The 4,753-nt window shown below is 42.5% G+C and overlaps 1 pseudogene; it reads left to right on the forward strand.

Annotated features, from left to right (window-relative positions):
• The first annotated feature begins 2,868 nt into the window (after positions 1-2,868).
• On the forward strand, positions 2,869-3,242 carry LOC122913995 (annotated as a pseudogene).
• The last annotated feature ends 1,511 nt before the right edge of the window (positions 3,243-4,753 follow it).

The raw sequence follows: 4,753 nt of genomic DNA on the forward strand, positions 1-4,753 counted from the left end.
TTCCCTGTGTTCCCTTTTTTTGTTTGTTTGTTTTACAACTTTTAATTTAAATTCAATTCATTAACATATAGGGTATTGGTAGTCTCAGAGATAGAGTACAGTGATTCATCAGTTGCATATAATACCCAGTGCTCAGTACATTGAGTGCCTTCCTTAATTCCCATCACCCAGTTCCACCCACCTCCCCTCTAGAAACCCTCAGTTTATTTCCAAGAGTCAAGAGTGTCTTACGGTTTGCCTCCCTGTTTTCATCTTTTTTATTCCCCCTTCCCTTTCTCTGTGTTCACCTGTTTTATTTCTTAAATGCCACATATGAATGAGATCATATGGTATTTGCCTTTCTCTGACTTATCTCGCTTAGCGTAATACCCTCTAGTTCCATCCACATCATTGTAAATGGCAAGATGTCATTCTTTGTGATACCTGAGTAATATTCCATTGCATACAGACACCACATCTTTTTTATCCATTCCTCTGTCGATCTGGGCTCCTTCCACAGTTTAGCTATTATGGACACTGCTGCTGTAAACATTGGGGTGCAGTTTCCCCTTCAGATCACCACGTTTGTGTCCTTTGGGTAAATCCCTAGTAGCGCTGGGTTGTAGGGTAAGTTCTATTTTTAACTTTCTGAGGAACCGCCATACTGTTTTCCACAGTGGCTGCACCAGCTTGCCTTCCCACCAAGAGTGTTAAGAGGGTTCCCCTTTTCCCACATCCTTGCCTTGGAGCATTCTCACCTGAGAGCCTCTGCATGTGCTGTGCCCTCTTCTCCAGCCCCACCCATCCACATCTTCACTGGGCTGCCTCCTTCTTGTCATTCAGATCTGAGCTCTGAGGTCCCCTCCACACAGGTGACCCTCCCCTACCTACTTGCACTAATGTAGCTCCCCACTTAGTCATTCATGACTTTCCTTTCTTCATAGGACATCTCATCGTATGAAATTACTATTAACTCCTTTATTATCTGCTTCTCCCTACTGGCATGTAGACTCCTTGGGAACAGGGACTTTATCTTGTTTATTTCCATGTCTTCAGCACATAGTAGATGTTTAGTGAATAATTGTTGAATGAATGAATTTGTTCAAGGTCACATGGCTAATGAGGAAGGAAGTAAAAGTCAGTCCTAGACCCCATACTCTTGATCTTTCTAAAGATATTATCTTATCCTCAAGTGGCTTGTAGAATAGTCTAGAATACAGATTAATTACCTAGCTACAGGCAACTACAGTGCAAAGAAATGTCTTATGTGCTGCTGGTAGGAATATAAATTGGCATAATCAATGCTGGCAGGCCAGTCCAAGGACCTGAAGGGAATTCCACAAGACCAGCCAAGAGGGTCTCTGGCTGTGCACAGGATAGAGATCAAACATGAGCCAGCAGGAGGCAAAAGCAGACTTTACTGAAGGTATAGAGAGACTGCAGGTACACAAAGAGTGTCCCGGAGACCCGGAAAGGAAAGCAGGGAGTCCTGTCTATGTTCAGGATCTGGGATTTTTATTGAGGATGGCAGTCTGGGGTATGTGTCCTCTCAGGCATCCAGGAACTGGTTAGAACAAAGATGTTGGCCCAGATGTTATTCCTCGGAGCCAGAGAACCTTGGTATGGAGATGTCTAGCACGGGTGGTCTGGAATATGCATATGATGGCTTCACCTTTTCATTCTCACTTGGTCCCTCCTTAGATGTTATCTATTCTAAAGAAATCACTCACTCCTTGTCTCTTACAAGAAAGACAACACTATGTGCATTATGATGCATGTGTATTGGGGTGGGGGAGTACAGGTCCTAGCAAGAATAGGATCAAGAAAAGGAAAAAAACACAGATTTTTATGGAGTTATTCCATTTCCCTGTCTCATAACAACTTTGGAGAACATTTCTTACTACCTTCTAAGTTGAAGATGACTTCTTCTAGGATATACCTGAGAGTAATTCTTACACGCATACAGCTGGAGGCATGTAAACAGTGTTCCTAGAGGCAAGAGTCACAAAAGCAAAAACTTACAAACCATCCAAACATGAATGAACAGTAATACAGTATCAAATCAATGAACATATACAGTATACAGTAATCAAATCAATGAACGACCCAACATTCACCAGTACGGCTCCACATTAACCATATACTACTGAACACAAGAGAGGAAACCCTGAAAGATTTCAAAGAGCATTATACATTTTTGTGATATTAAAAAATCTAAAAATGTTTAGGCATCCTTCTTAAGAGTACTTATAGATTCAGTAAAGTTAAATGAAAAGAAAAACAAGGAAATGATGACTATAGAACACAGGATAAAGCTCCTGGGGCATGGGGAGGCAGGGGGATGGGTTCACTGGAGGAGAGAGTGGTCAACTGATAAGATGTAGACTATTGTCAAGGTCCTAACGTTTGCTCTAGGTCAAGGGTTTGTGCATGATTATTGTATTATTAAAAATGATCTGATGGGGCGCCTGGGTGGCTCAGTGGGTTAGGCCTCTACCTTCGGCTCAGGTCGTGATCCCAGGGTCCTGGGATCGAGCCCTGCATCGGGATCTCTGCTCTGCGGGAGCCTGCTTCCCCCTCCCCCTCTGCCTGCCTCTCTGCCTACTTGTGATCTCTCTCTCTCTCTCTGTCAAATAAATAAATAAAATCTTTAAAAAAATGATCTGACAGCCAGCTGCTGCCTCCTGGTGTGATAAGGAAACTGAGACTTAGAGGGGTTCAGTGACTTGGCCAAGGTCAAACAGCCAGTAAGTGGAGGAGCCAAGACTTAAGAGCTAGTTGCCTCCTATTTTCTACTGCATCCCATCCCCAAATTGTACCGTAACCCAATAAAGGCCCAGACTAAACACATCTGAAAGCTGGATTCACCTGACCCTTTACCCCAGTCTAGGATCCATGTCCATCTTGTTTCCCTCACTCTTCCCCCGTGTGACTGAGCACTGTGGTTTGATCTGGATTGGCCCTGCGTGGACGAGATGGAGCTATAGCAATAGCAAGAACAAGATCATTGGACCTGACTCCAGAGCATCACAGACAGAGATGACAACCTGGTACCTATTCGTGAGCTATCCTGAGAGCACTAAGATGACAAGGAAGGGGAGGATGGAGATGATGACAAGGACAGTAAAGAGGACTCAGAGGACAAGGAGGACCTGCAGGACATGGATGCAGTGGATGACTACCAGCAGTCACCAGAAGCTGGAGAGGCCAATGAGGCAGACAAGGGAGGCAATGAACAAGATCAGAACCAGAGGATGATCTAGGTAGACAAGTCAGAGTGGCACCAGCCCAGTTTACCCCTTACCCCTTGCAGAACCAGTCTATGCAGACCGTGGATCATGATTATCTGGTTCGGCAGTCCTGAGATCTAATTAAACAAAGAAACTACATGTCGTAAGAGATCTAGTTCTGGAGTCCTGAGATCTAATTAAATGAAGAAACTACATGTCGTGAGAGATCTAGTTCTGCAGTCCTAAGATCTAATTAAACAAAGAAACTACATGTTGTGAGAATGGGAAGGGAAGGAGTACACAGAGAAAAAAACAGTTTCATTAAGCCCTCAACAAGTGGCCTCCACCATGTGGCACCTTGCTTGCTACTTTCATATTCTTGATCCACTTAATTATCACAAAAACCCTATGAGGTAAATGTTTGTTTCCATTTTAAAGATGAAGAAACAGAAGTAAATTTAAATTGCCTTGCTTACTTTTTCAAACTACCCTAGATTGGGGCTTGTCAGAAGGTGTGGGTAAATACCTTCTAGGGTGGTTTGGGGAGAGGATAGGGCAGGCAGAGGGTAAGGGAGGCAGTTTTAATATTTTCATTCCCTGACTGGAGATGCAAGACATATCACCAGCCAGAGTGTTGGTCTACCTATGGCTTGATAATAAACAAAAATTTTCCTGTTTATATAGGTCATAAGATATTTATGTTTATATTGCATTATTAAAAGGCAAAATTCAACTGGGTAAATGTGAAGGTCAAATCAGCTTTATTCAACAATTTATGAATCAGGCAGTATCCCATCTAGCAAGGAAGGAGGGACACCCAGGAGCTGTGCAAAATGGATGGATTTTTCTAGACAGAACTAGGATGGGACCAGGGAGTTAACTAGCAAAAGAAAAAAAAAGGATCATTCAAGGCAAGGTCACTTTCCCTTAGGGGGAAGGCAGGGGTCTTAGGTAGATGACCTTACTAATGCTGATCAGCTTATTCTGGAATGATTGGTTTAAAATTACACTCCTGAGAGAGGCTGAAATTGCTATTAGGTTAGGTATTAAATCTTGGTGGGCCTAACCTTACACCTAAAGGAGCTGGAGAAAGAACAGCAAATAAAGCCTAAACCCAGCAGAGGAAGAGAATGAATAAAGATAAGAGCAGAAATCAATGAAATAGAGATCAAAAGAACAGTACAGATCAATGAAACTAGGAGCTAGTTCTTTGAAAGAATTAATAAGATTGATAAGCCCCTGGACAGACTTATAAAAAAGACAAGGAAAAGGACCCAAATAAAATCATGAATGAAAGAGGAGAGATCACAACCAGCACTGAAGAAATACAATTATAAAAACATACTATGAGCAACTATGTGTGAACAAATTAGGCAATCTTGAAGAAATGGATGCACTGCTAGAGATGTATAAACTACCAAAACTTAACCAGGAAGAAACAGCAAACCTGAACAGACCCATAACCAGCAAGGAAATTGAAGCAGTCATCAAAAATCTCCCAACAAACCAGAGTCTAGGGTCAGATGGCTTCCCAGGGGAATTCT

The sequence above is a fragment of the Neovison vison genome, chromosome 7 (assembly GCF_020171115.1).
Source record: "Neovison vison isolate M4711 chromosome 7, ASM_NN_V1, whole genome shotgun sequence".
NCBI lineage: Eukaryota > Metazoa > Chordata > Mammalia > Carnivora > Mustelidae > Neogale > Neogale vison.